The 15,187-nt window shown below is 34.9% G+C and overlaps 1 protein-coding gene and 1 long non-coding RNA gene across 7 annotated transcripts in view; one reads left to right on the top strand and one right to left on the bottom strand.

The window, feature by feature from the left end:
* The window catches only part of LOC115219879 (Kv channel-interacting protein 4), a 448,057-nt gene that overhangs the window by 193,313 nt on the left and 239,557 nt on the right, over positions 1-15,187 (top strand). The window lies entirely within an intron of this gene.
* LOC118766324 overlaps positions 13,363-15,187 on the bottom strand; it is a 46,279-nt gene continuing 44,454 nt past the window's right edge. Inside the window, exon 4 of the long non-coding RNA XR_005002261.1 lies at positions 13,363-14,343. This is a non-coding gene — a long non-coding RNA (uncharacterized LOC118766324). The remainder of the gene's footprint in view (positions 14,344-15,187) is intronic.

The raw sequence follows: 15,187 nt of genomic DNA, 5'->3' as shown, positions 1-15,187 counted from the left end.
CTGGTGCAGCCATCTGGTTCGCCAGTCCTCAGTCAAATTGTCCAACCCATGCTAGCATGGAAGGCGGATGTTAAACGATGATGATGATGATGATTTTATTCTAAAACATATTATTATAAAATCTGCAATTAATATATGCTTCAGCAATTTATGCAATTGGCACTATTTGTAGAACTATACAACCCACAATAAATGTGGGGAAATAGATGTAAAAAAAAATGTTAGAAAAGGCATGTATCTATTCATTGTAAAGTTACGTCTTATCTAGTTCTCTAGATTAGTTCATTCTGAAGTGACAGTAAAAACTACTTATTTCACCTGATTTTAACAAGGTAGAGCTCACGTGATTCCCACATTAAAAGCACATTGTTATTTCAGTCTTTTAACTGAGATGTGTCTTTGTTTTCATGACATTGTCTTTACTTGTTGTGCCACACTTATTCTCCATCATCTCGTTGGCTGCTAATTACTATCTTAGGATGCTACTGCTGTTTCCACTGTTATTATTATCAAAAAGAACATTTTTCTTACTATTGTTACTTACTTATTTCAGTAGCATGGCAGACACAAGTTTTTTGGTTTTGTTTATCATTTTATATCATTCCACCCCAACCCAGCAAAAAAAATAATAAAAATGAATAAATAAATAAATAAAATACAAAATTTGTATTTTATTTTGCTGTGTTTTAGATAATTTTTCCTAATGACTAAAAATAGCAATTTTAATTAAACTTTTGCATATTCATATGATGGAATTACATATGTCTCTCTTTTAATTTGAAAAGATTCTTCTTTGGTTATATCATTTTGTATCATTCTTTCGTTCTTTTACCTTTTTGTTTTTCTTCAATGAAATTTGACTTGAAATAGAAAAAAATCTTTAAAAAAATTGTTCGATCATTGTCTTTCGTTCTAGAACATGTATGTGTATGTGTGTGTCTGTGTATATATGTTGTTGTTATTATTATTATTATCATTATTATTATTATTATTATTATTATTATTATTCACTCATCGCATGTAAGATATTTGTAACTTGACAAAGTCATGATGACATTGAGAAATATAAATCAATGGTAGTGTCTAAAAAGAGCAATTATTGATTGCTATGCAAAGAAACTACACTTAAAGTCTGAAAGTGTCAAATTTTTTGTTGAAGTGTTGGAATTAAAAGGAAAGAAGAAAAACAAAACATCACCCTTACACTGAAATTGTCACAACTCTGAAAGCAAGTTTCTGATAAAAGAGTGTGAGCACATTTTCACAGCACTCATCATACCTCCTTCTTTTGTCATTGATTTCTGACATTGTATTTTGTTATAATCCATAATACAATAGAGACAATGGTTCGTGTGCAATTCCAAATTCCTGAACTATTTCTAATAACATTGTCATTAACAGTCTGGAGCTGTCACCATATCTGCTCTATCTTTTAGTTAGGAAGAAAGGCAGTGCATGTAATCCAATTACAGGGTGTCTGAGACTGGTGAGAAGGAGGTAGAATTAACCCTTTCGATACCAACCCGGCCAAAGCCAGCTCTGGCTCTGTAGTACAAATGTTTTGTTTTCATAAGTTTTGAATAAAAATCTTCCACCAAACCTTAGTCACAATTTATGTTCTGAACACTAGCTGAATGATAACTAAGTTATTTTACTAAATTCTTTGTTATATTTAAAATAATTGAAAGAAACACAGACCATCTCAAAATAAATACAGTAACAAATGGGTTAAAGGTATTCTCAAACAGGGGACCTAGCCTAAATACTCTGCTAAAGGCACTCAAGGGCCAGGTGGTTGTATTAGATCAGGCTGTAAATTAACCCTAATTGTTTGAGTAGGTTACTGCAGGATTTGAACTTGGAATGCAAACAGCCAGAGCAAATTTTGTAAAAACATCTCATCCAACAATTTTAGCATTCATTTATGCCAGACTGATAACTCTTGATTTAATGATCCCTGTAAAGATGAAAGACATAGCTGAACTCAGTGACTATTGAATTCATAATGCAAGAATCCAGAATAACCACAATATGGCATTTTGTCAGACACATTTGTAAATTTGCCATTTGAATCATGATGGTCTTGATTAATATAAACCAGACTAACTCCTCTTTATCCAAAGCCACTTAGTGGCCCTCTCTTTAGCTTTGGTGACTGAATTTATGGCTATCCCCTTTACAGCATCAGCAACTCTAAGCCTAGTCAGAGATTTGTTGAATGAATGTCTCACAAAACCTCAGCAACCTTATTCAATTGCCTTGCATGCCTGCCAGCCTTGGTGGTTTCTGTACTGCTCCCCCAAGCTCCTGCTACATAACAAGCTTTCTCTTATGACCCATCTCCATATGTTCTTCCCTCGGCATAGTCAGTTCCTATGTGATCACTTGTCTGATGAAGGCCGAGAAGATAACTCTGTCTTCACAGAGAATCATTGCTTCAATGCGCTTGAGGGACTTTAACAGCTCAACAAGACCCACTCTCAGCTGTTAGTCTGAGGTGTGGAAAAAAAGAAGTAGGCACAGTCATTGGGTTTCAATGACCTGGGCTTCTATCCAGCTCTCTGATGTAGTGATTTTCTTTTCTTTTTCTGACAAAAATGAGCTTTTCTCATCATATAAAACTTATATCTGATGTCTTCATGGACAACATTTCTGAGTGTTTCTTCTGACACACAGAGGTGTTTTGCAATTGATCTCATGGACTTTCTGGGATTGTAATCACTTATCTGTTGAACTTGCTGGATAAATTCAAGAGTTCTGATGATTTGATACTGGTGATACATTTCCATCTTAGTCTCTAGCTCCTTACAAACTTTGTAGACGAAAGATCTGCCAACTTTTAAAAATCAAGGCATTTCTAAATTGCTGTGCTCAACCTTTATAACCACAATAACAGAATGCCTCTTCCTTTCTTGAGTAAGCTGAGGGTCTGCCATTATTATTTTCTGATACAAAGATTATATAGAGTTATCAAAAATGCAGCAATGACCCAAAGAAGGTATCTCCTCAAATACTTTATGCACCATGTGTGTGTGTGTGTATCATCATCATCGTTATGTCTGTATATGAGTGGCTTAGTGGTTAAGGTATTTGGCTCATGATTGTAAGGTGGTGAGTTCAATTACCACCAATGCATTGTGTCCTTGAGCAAGACACTTTATTTCACATTGCTCCAGTCCACTCAGCTGGCAAAAATGAGGAGTGCCTGTATTTCAAAGGGACAGCCTTGTCACATTCTGTATCACACTGAATCTCCCTGAGAACTATGTTCAAGATACATGTGTCTGTGGAGTGCTCAACCACTTACACATTAATTTCATAAGCAGGCTGTTCTATTGATCGGATCAACCGGAACTCTCATTGTTGTAACCAACAGAGTGTCAGTAAGTCACATATATATATATATATATATAATATATATATATATACAAATGTGTGTGTATATATGTGTGTTTGTGTGTGTATGTATGTGTGTCTGTATGTGTGTGTGTATATATATATATATATGTGTGTGTGTGTGTATATATGAATATATATGTACATATATATGTATATATATCTGTATATATGTGTGTATAAATATATACATGTATATATGTGTATGTATGTGTATATATGCATATATATATATGCGTATATATGTGTATGTATGTATATCTACATATACACATGATTGTATATGTGTATGTATATATATATATATTATATATATATATATATTATATATATATATATACAAATGTGTGTGTATATATGTGTGTTTGTGTGTGTATGTATGTGTGTCTGTATGTGTGTGTGTATATATATATATATATATGTGTGTGTGTGTGTATATATGAATATATATGTACATATATATGTATATATATCTGTATATATGTGTGTATAAATATATACATGTATATATGTGTATGTATGTGTATATATGCATATATATATATGCGTATATATGTGTATGTATGTATATCTACATATACACATGATTGTATATGTGTATGTATATATATATATATATATATATATATATGTATGTATGTATGTGTGTATACATACATGTGTGTGTGTGTGTGTGTGTTAGTTAAATTTTGTCTTACACTTAGTAGGTTTCACTTTCAGGTTTGAAAAATGGATATTCAATTGAAAAGACATTAAAATGAAGTTATATGTTAGGTTTCCTTTTCCTCTTTCTTCTTTCACTTCTTTTAACAAAGTGGTGTGTAAAAAGAATTCTATTGATTTGAAGATTTTGACATCAAACATACTTTCACAAATGACATCACACTGTCTTTGGTTAATGCTACACCTGAGCAAGGTATCTGATTATAGAAATATAGAGAAATTTTAACAAGATTTTTTATGTAATGTTCTATAATCTCTCTCTCCCTCTCTCTCTCTTTCTCTCTATTATTTAGTATACATATATTTATTATCAAATAATTAGAAAATATTTATTGTGCTAAATATGATACAGTATATATTTCTTTATTGCCCACAAGGGACTAATCATAGAGGGGACAAACAAAGACAGACAAAGAGATTAAGTTGATTACATCGACCCCAGGGCATAAATGGTACTTTATTTATCGACCCCGAAAGGATGAAAGGCAAAGTCGACCTCAGCGGAATTTGAACTCGGAACCTAACGGCAGACAAAATACTGCTAAGCATTTCGCCCGGCATGCTAATGTTTCTGCCAGCTCCCTGCCTATACAATACAGTATAGCAGTAATGCTTAGTTTTGTGTGCATACCTAGTTCACCTTGCTAGGTGTGGTCCAGAATAAATAGCAGAGCTGTTGACCAGCCATCCTGGGGTTTTTGTACTCTGGTACTCTACAGGGGCAGGGGACTAATATCAGTGCAAACAATGCAGTGATGATGCAAATAAAGGTTGTGGTGAGGAGGGAGATGTTTATGAGAGGAATAGAGAAAAGAGAAGCTCAACTGATCTCAGTTGTTAGATAAAAGGCACAAGAAGTCGACCTTTATTCCACCATATGTAGATTCTGCCATCATTCATGGAATCAATGCAAAGAATGATCCTAAAAAAAAATACAAATACACAGATAGAGGAGCTACATCTTAACAAAAAAGATTATGCTGTTCAGATGTTACTGAGGAATTCTATTTTATATATCATTTGTAATTTTACTTGATTTTGTGAAGTTCAAATACTTGAAAATTGACGACATGATTCTGTAGTCAAACGCTATTATGACATCAGGGGATGTCTATGTATAAATCAATTATGTCTTCTAGCTGCAGTTTCCCTGAAGGATAACAACATCCATATCTTTATTACAGTTGAGTAATTAGCAGTACATAAGGGTTGAAGGAATTACTGCGCCAAATGTAAAAAATGGACAAGATGAATTTAGCTAAACATATGTATGTTACTTTTCACTTGGGCTTGTACTCCTCTTCAGGATCTGGTGTCTTTCTAAACCTTCAAGGAATGCAAGTGTTAACCATCATAATTGGTAACAAAATCAATAGAATCAGTAATGATGGCCTAGCATGAATCAGGAAATGAAAATAAATTGTTGGCTGAAAATTCTTACCTGAAATGTTTTGTCTCTACTCCATCTCCCAGCACACCAACTCATGTATACCACAGTTGTTTTGTTAGTCACAATAAATGGATACCGTCCAAGTTCCATTTACAATGGTCTGTCTTGCACTACATGATACAGAAAGATTGCTAAGTATGTTGTTACATTATTGCTTTATTGTGACCTGTCACCAAAGTATTGTCTACACTTAGTAATTACAAGCATAAAACAACGATTGGAAATGATGGTACTTGATTCTTCCAGAAAATGTCAGTCTGGGATATTTTAGACAGAGATTCTTGTTTTCAAAGATTTGGCAGTAATTTGCTATTTCACAATATGCCAGTATTTAGTGTTTAGATATATATTCACCATATTTAAATAAAACAGCAGCTGTTAAATCTATCCAAATCATATTAGTTTGTGGGCTTTTTTCTCCCCAATATTTAGGAGAGAGTTGTACTATATTTCAGTAGTAATATATAGAACAGAAAATGTAGAAAGCAGGTGAAAAAAAAAGTTTATTGTGTTACATTTGCATGCATTACATTGTTTGCAGATGACTTTCTTTACATTGTGTTGTTTTAGCAGCAACTGTCTGCTTAAGAGATTGTGTCTGCTTTTCTGGAAAGTGCTGGTTAATAATACTTATTTGAGAAACAAGATAAAAATGCTTAAGCTACAACTTTAGACATAAATTGTCTAGTTGTATATGATCACTGTGTATCCATTCAGTTTCTGTCTTTCTTTCTATGAGTGGAATGAATGTGTATATGTATATCATCATCATCATCATCATCATCATCGTTTAACGTCCACTTTCCATGCTAGCATGAGTTGGACGGTTTGACTGAGGTCTGGCAAACCAGATGGCAGCACCAGACTCCAATCTGATCTGGCAGAGTTTCTACAGCTGAATGCCCTTCCTAATGCCAACCACTTCGAGAGTGTAGTGGGTGCTTTTACATGCCACCTGCACAGGAGCCAGTCCAGCGGCACTGGCAACAACATCACTCGAATGTTTTTTACACATGCCACCAGCACAAGTGCCAGTAAGGCGACGCAGGTAACGATAGTAATGTGACGCAGGTAACGATAGTAAGGCGACGCAGGTAACAATAGTCAACGCAGGTAATGATAGGCAACGCAGGTAACGATAGGCGATACAGGTAACGATTCATAATGGATGCATAACCATAATTATTTTCTGCTACAAAACCTAATTGAGTGAACACAGAAGTCAAACAATGTGCATATGTTGACTACCAAGTGAGTACTCAACACATGTATTATAGTAAGCTTGCATCATTTACCACCTTTTTCTTAAATGAAATTGGTCTCATTAAAATGTCAATATAACACACACACACACACATCACTCTGTGGCAATGGACAACTACATAGGTGCAGGAGTGGCTGTGTGGTAAGTAGCTTGCTTACGAACCACATGGTTCCTGGTTCAGTCCCACTGTGTGGCACCTTGGGCAAGTGTCTTCTGCTATAGCCTCACAACAACCAAAGCCTTGTGAGTGCATTTGGTAGACAGAAACTCAAAGAAGCCTGTCGTATATATATGTATATATATGTATGTGTGTGTGTATGATTGTGTGTCTGTGTTTGTCCCCCACATCACTTGACAACTGATGCTGGTGTATTTACGTCCCTGTAACTTAGCGGTTCAGCAAAAGAGACAGATAGAATAAGTACTAGGCTTTCAAAGAATAAGTCCTGAGGTCGATTTGCTCGACTAAAGGTGGTGCTCCAGCATGGCCGCAGTCAAATGACTGAAACAAGTAAAAGATAGTAAAAAGGGAGAATGGATTTTACTCATAATTCAAATGGTACAGATTTATCACATGCTCTGTCAAGCTGATTCTGCCTAAGAACTACATTAAAGACATACATGTCCGTGGAATACTCAGCCACTTACATTGTAATCCAGGAACAGGTAATTCAGTTGATCAAATTAACTGCTCATCATTTTGGGGTAGGGGGTAAGGTTAATTGTATTCATCCCAATGCTCAACTGGTACTTATTTTATTAACTTTGAAAGGATGAAAAGCAAAGTTGACCTCAGCAGAATTTGTACCAGTAATGTACCAGTAATATATTGAGGCTATTTCATTCATCTTCTCTTACAAGATATTGACCTTGTGCCCAGTGACAGGTAATCACTGCTATCAAGTCATATATTTTCGACATATACTGAACTATTTCCTGGCCATCATTTACAATTTATGCCATTCCCCTTGAAGCTATATTATTCCACATATGGAAGCTTTCTTTTAACTAAGGTCATGCTTAACAATTTATAATGATGCTACTTCAGAGAGAGATTCAGAGGTGGAGAGAGAGATGCTGATGGATTAGTGGCAATTTTACAGCATCGTTTCAGTTGAAACAGGGAAAAATTCATTAATGTTTATCAGTTTCTAAATTATCAGAATGATTAATGTTATATTTAATGGTGAAGTATCTACTACGGTTTCAGGTTCACATCATGTTAATCTTCAGTTACAGGGCTTAGATGAAAATAAATTTCACTTCCGACCTTATTTTGGTTTTCAGTTAAGCAGAAATAATTTTATGTAAATTAAATTAGCCACTGGTAATTCCTCTTCTCCACTTGAATCACTTCATCATTTTGTCTGCTTTTACATCAAGACACCCGTGCCAGTGACATGTAAAAAGCACCGTCCAAACGTGGCAGATGCCAGATAGAAATAAAATGGAAATTGTAGTTAAGATACCAATGCGGGTGACACATAAAAAGCACCGTCTGAATGTGGCAGATGCCAGTGCCGCCTTGACTGGCGTCCGTGTCGGTGACACATAAGAGCACCAACCGATCGTGGCTGTTTGCCAGCCAGCTCTGGCCCCTGTGCCAGTGGCATGTAAAAAAACACCCACTACACTCACAGAGTGGTTGGTGATAGGAAGGGCATCCAGCTGTAGAAACACTGCCAAATCAGACTAGAGCCTGGTGCAGCCTCCCTGGCTTACCAGACCCCGGTCGAACCGTCCAACCCATGCTAGCATGGAAAACGGATATTAAATGATGATGATGATGACGATGATGATGATGATTGAGTAGTTACACTCTTTAATCATGTTCATCTTCTTAACTGCTTTATGCTTGCATAACATACAACAATTCTATTCAACTGGTTTCTATAACATTTAACTGTATATTAAGTGTTGTTCAGTATGAATAAGCTGTTAGTAAATCATATCAATAACACTGCTGGGATAACAAACCACGAGTACTGCATGTGTTGCTAATGTTCTTAAATCCTTTGAGTAAAGCATAAATGTCATACAGCCACATCTCTTATCTGCTTTAAAAACGTGGTCTTCTGCTTATACAGTTAATATTTAATTAACTTTTGTTATTATCTCAAAAAGTCTATTACATTCTAAATAGAAATTTTCCCCCTTTTTTATTTTTGTATGGTGTCTTAAACAGTAAAAAAATTGGGTAGAAAATTTACTGAGAAATTAAATGCTAAAACCATTTTCTGCTCTATCAAAATAATATTCATTTTATTTTTCCATTTTAATTTAGTGAAATAACTTTATGGGTTTTAGGATTTATTTTATTTTATTTATTTATTGAATTTTAGAGATTTTTTTTTTTTCCTCTTAGTAAAAATCTTGGTATTAATTCAGTGACATCTATGGTGAAACTGAGCAATATTTAGAAGGAGGGTGAGTTAACTTAAACAACGATGTATCAGGCAAAAAAATCTGTGCAATATTTACTTTGTGCCATTACCATTTCTGAATGGTTACATTCAGTAACTCTGTGTGTGTGTGTATATATATATATATATATATATATATATATAATATATATATATATATATATATATATATTGAGTCAAGTACATCAACATCACTGTGCTTGAGGAGGCCTATTGAGTCAAGTACATCAACATCAAAATAAATATCAAATGGAAATTGTAGCTGTGATACCTGTGCGGGTGGCACATAAAAAGCACCATCCTAACATAGCCAATGCCAGCGCCGCCTTGACTGGCTTCTGTGCCGCTGGCATGTAAAAAGCACCAACTAATCGTGGCTGCTGCCAGCCTCCCCTGGCACCTGTGCGGGTGGCACGTAAAAAGCACCCACTACAGTCACAGAGTGGTTGGCGTTAGGAAGGGCATCCAACTGTAGAAACACTGCTAGATCAGACTGGAGCCTGGTGCAGCCTCCTGGCTTCCCAGACCCCGGTCGAACTGTCCAACCCGTGCTAGCACGGAAAACGGACGTTAAACGATGATGATGATAATGATGAGTGTGTGCATGTGAATGTTTACAAACACACAGTTGTTGTTGTTCCTAGACTCCAGAGCAGCTCATTTTTGAGTCATCTAAAACTCCATTAACGATTTTTTACACTTTTAACCAAAAATCCATTTTTTTTGTTTACTTTTTTCTTTCTTTTTTGTTTTTATTTTGTTCTGCCATTCAAATACCATCACCATTTATTCTTATTATCCTCCCAAAAGTTCACAAATATAAAATAAAAGCCACTTAATTATTATACTGCCAGAGAGTTTGAACCTCTTTTAATCAACTAACTTTTAATTAATATTGTTTTTTAATAACAAATAATATACATAAAAATTTTGGTTCACAAAGTTTACATAAGAAAATCAATCAAGAGAATTTACTCTCAATGGAAAACAATTAACATGCTGATAATGTTTGAACAGCTAAACACTAAAAGGCCCGAGAAACCAAATTTCACTTCACAAAAGCATGATTGAATTTTTTTTTTTTTTTAATTAACTCATATTTAATAAATTCTCATAATGCTCTCAAAAAGTTAAAACTGTTTTTTAAAACATACTCACTTAACTTGTAAGTTATATAAATAAAATTTCAATTCATGAAGTTTATGTATCAATATTTATACACAGAAAGGTTATTTAAATTGAACTTCAAGTGTATTGCTGCAGCTGTTATAATATGAATAGTAGTCGTTTCAGTTGAAATTTCTGTAACACTTCCTAAATACACATTCTATGTATTTTGTGTTAATTTTATGCTTTAAATTATTTGTATTGTTACTAGGTCAGTTACTAAAAATGGAAATACTTTTTGTAGTATGTAGAAATTAAGATACATATATAATTGACCATTTAATCAATGAGGTAGAATAAATCTGCAACTTAGTGAAGTAAGTGTTGCATCATATTTTGAGATTAAAATTGTTAAGAAGTAATCCTGTGTTTTCTCTCTCTCTCTCTCTCTCTCTCTCTCTCTCTCTCTCTCTCTCTCTCTCTGCCGTAAGGCTTCATTTCCACATGTGCCAGCTTATTTCAATTTGTCCTTAGTCGAAAGATACCTGTTGTTATGTCCTGTTATTATTTTTATTGTATTTTTTCTAGCCTTGATTTTGTATACATTTTCTGCTTTCTTCCAAGAAATCTAATGCTCATAGCTTAGTTTTTCCTTGGGGCTAGCCAGATTGGAACAATCTCAAGAATAATCAGCCAAAATTGCAAGGATAATTTGGTGCTTGACTAAGGAAAGAAAACTTCGAATGACCTGTCCTTGTTTTCTTTATATCGTCTATCTGGATGTTTTGTTGTCCCTTTTTGTATCACCTAGCTGTCCGGATGTTTTGCATTCTTGTCCCATTTTGTATTTTATATATATATATATATATATATATACAGGGTACGGTGAATAAATTGTTGTCCAAATTATGCAACAATGAAAATAACACTGATGTTTCCTTTTAACAGATTTATTTACCAAAATTAATAGAAATATCTTGAAATACTAAGGAGTAAATTTATTCAATGAAATCACCATTGGCTTCAACCCTGGCCTCCTCCAGATGACTTTGGAATCTCCAGCAGCTCTTCTGGATGGTCTCCTTGTTTAAGTTTGTGAATGCTGCCATAATCCTTGCCTTCAGTTCATCTTTGTTCAAAAGCTTTGTAGCATGGTCTTTGCTCTTGTCCTTGATGGCTTGAGATAAAAATTGGCCTTTTGTCATCTTGTAGGAGGAATACTGAATGTTTTTATGCACTACCTGACTGATAAGAAACTCAGACACTCCCATATCTCTGATGATGGACCTGATTGACGTGGAATAATCGTTGTCAATCATGGCCTGGATATCACCAACAAATCCAGGAGTTCTTTTCTTATCAGAATGATCGGAGTGAGTTTTCTGAGCTGCCGTACTTTCGTAATCACCATTAGACTCATCCAACTCTTTCCAAATCCTTTGCACTGTCCTCAGACTGACACCTAAAACCCTCTGAAATGTTCATATTGGAGCTTCTGGCACAAATGCCAAGCAGTACAGCATGAAATTTCTGACACAGTGAATTGCATCATGGTGCTGTTTTTCTCACAAACAGTGCCCAACTGACCCAACTATACTGTGTAGTTCACAAAATCAAAAACAAACAATGTACATGTGCAAAATTAAAAATATAAAATGGCTACAATTTACCCATCACACTGCTACATCCACAAGTTTTTATTTTCTCTCTGTTTATTTCCTCATTTTCCTTTCTGATGAAGAGCGTAGACTCAAAATATAAAAGATTTTCTCACCTTTCCAAGCATCAAACTAATACACCTACTTGTTCTTTATACACCTGTCTTCATTTTTTGTTTTTCTATAAATTTTAACTATATATATATAAGTGCATGGCTCAGTGGTTAGAGCATCCGGTTCACAATAATGAAGTAGTGAGTTCTATTCCTGGACCGGGCTGTGTGTTGTGTTCTTGAGCAAGATACTTTATTTCACATTGCTCCAGTTTACACAGCCATAGAAATGAGTTGCGACATCACTGGTACGAAGCTGTATCGGCCTTAGCCTTTTCCTTGGATAACATTGGTGGCTTGAAGACGTGGGGCTGGTATGCATGGGTGACTGCTGGTCTTCCATAAACAACATTGCCTGGACTTGTGCCTGGGAGGGTAACTTTCTAGGTGCATCTCCATGGTCATTCATGACCGAAGTGGGATTTACTCTTTATTCTTTACACACACACACACACATATATATATATATACATATATATATGATGTGTGTGTGTATATATATATACATGGTATATATTCACATATGATTCATGGCTATTCTTCTAACAAAGAATAAGATGTTATTGAGCAAATAGTCATTTATATAACTGGTATTATTTTCAGAATCTACACAGCTAAAACTTGGTTTTACCACATAAAATTTAACACCTCAATCTTTTTAAATGGGCTTGTTTTCAAACTTTTTCCTAACTAATGCAGATCAAATAAGACATTTCTCATAGATGATATGCTGAGTTACACAATGCCTTCATCACGTTGCAAAGCCATCATTTGCATCAATTGAATTGTCTGGGATTTTCTCCTTTAACTCTTACTAGCAGTATAGCCCAGCATTGCTCGGGTTTGTTTTGACCCTTTAGAATTGAAATTTTTGAAAAGTAAAAATTTTGCATTATGTAGCTTGTTATTCTCTTTAAGTGAACATTTTTCTAGTTGAAATACACCAAAAAATGACGACACAGCAGTAAAAAAATCGTAAAAAATAGGGATTTTCATAGAAAAAAGCACCTTTTTGATGTAAATAATTTTTGGTGTTAACATGGTCCGATTTGAATTTTTTCTTCTACGGAAGGAAGAGCAAACCTTCTTCTATCATACTTTCAATTTTGGTCAACTTGCGCCGCAGGGTCTCGGAGGAGATAGTGTTAGTTGAAGGCTACCAAACCTGCCATACACAAACAACTTCAGCTTTATATATATATAGATTGTAGCAAGACTTTTTCTTTTAAGACGCTTTCCAAGCCACAATGGAAATAGAAAGACATAAACACAAATCATTGTCAATGCTGGAAAATACGGAGCTATTTGAAAAGTTAGATAAATGTGTGACATGGATATTTCTGTATGTCTTGTATGGAGTTAGTTCTTCTATCATTTATGATTTAAAGGAACACAAAGAACAAATTTAGAAGTTTTTTTCTTTCTTTGATCAAAATAAAAGGTGGAAAAAGATAGTTCTCTGATAAACTGCTTTAGAGTAACTTAGATCTGATGTTGTGAATATTTCTAGCAGCTTTATTGTTGAACAAGCCAAAAATTTTTAGTGTGAATATTTGCATGGAAGGTTGCACAAATTTAGAAGATAGACATAAAAATTTCACTGCACAGTGCATCAGATGAAAAGAGGAGTGCAGGCTTAGAAGCAGAATATTTTGTTCAAGATTTGGCTTGTTTTGTTGCATCAAAGAAAAAGAAAATTCTGATCAAATATATGATAGGGACGAAACTGCTTTGTTTTGGTGTTGTGCACAAAGCAAAATACTTGCTGAAGACACTGAACAAAGTCCATTTGATGGCAAATAATTGACAAAAAATCAGTGTTCTTGGTTGTGGCACTGGAACGAGTGGTCAGAAATGGTAAAGGTGCACATCCTAGAACCAATAAAGGACTGGATTTTTCCCTGTTTGTTATTGCCCCGACAAGGAAGAATGGCTCACAACACTATTTTTTAATAAGTTCAAGAATTCAGAGTTTTCCGTTCAGAAGAAAGAAACAAGAGATTTGCTGGAGTAAACAAAAATCATGACCGGTTCCAAGTGCAGTCCTGTTATACATATGTATGTTTGTGTGTGGTTTCATGTTTGGTTACATTTGTGCCTCTCTGAAAATCACCGAACTACAAGCAGTGGTATTGCTACGATTTTTTCCCCTGAGAACAATTTACTTCCTTTGTGCTTTTGAAGACTTCTGGAATAAATGATCCTTGACCTAAGAGTAAGTAGAGGTTAGTAATAGGAAAGCCAGCAAACAGTGAAACAAAGCACCAACAATATATTCATATAACTCATGCTAGTATGGAAACTGGTAGAATGACTGTAACAATAAACAAACGAGTATGTATATATATATAATATATATATATATATATTATATATATATATATATATATATATATATATTTATATATATATATATATATATATATATATATATTTATATATATATATATATATAGGCGTAGGAGTGGCTCTGTGGTAAGTAGCTTGCTTATGAACCACATGGTTCCAGGTTCAGTCCCACTGTGTGGCACCTTGGGCAAGTGTCTTCTGTAGCCTCGGGCCAATCAAAGACTTGTGAATGGATTTAGTAGACGGAAACTGAAAGAAGCCCGTTGTATATATGTATTTATGTGTGTGTGTGTGTGTGTATGTTTGTGTGTCTGTGTTTGTCCCCCCAACATCGCTTGACAACTGATGGGGGTGTGTTTACGTCCGTGTAATCACTAGAGTCAGTTCATGTTTTCGCAAGCAACTTGCACATGCAAATGCTATCAGTTGAAGGCTCCGCATAGCGGAAGCCAGAAAGTGTATGGGGTCATCAAGAGAAAATGCATGCTGTTTCGTGGCATCATTGTGCCCCAGCCCCCTTCTGATATGAGGCCCCACTTGCTAGATCAACTGGTTATCCAATAGAGCTCAGTATTCTTCTAGCCATTGCTCTTCGTCTCTTTTTAACCAAACCCAGTCTCTAACCTTTTTCACTATTTGGATATTGTTCATGGTGGTATTTACTTTACAATGAGTTAGGCCTAATGATAATGGCAGTCACTTCA

The sequence above is a fragment of the Octopus sinensis genome, linkage group LG15 (genome assembly GCF_006345805.1).
Source record: "Octopus sinensis linkage group LG15, ASM634580v1, whole genome shotgun sequence".
Taxonomy (NCBI): domain Eukaryota; kingdom Metazoa; phylum Mollusca; class Cephalopoda; order Octopoda; family Octopodidae; genus Octopus; species Octopus sinensis.
The sequence above is the reverse complement of the archived record's forward strand: the minus strand, read 5'-3'. Positions and strand labels throughout refer to the sequence as shown.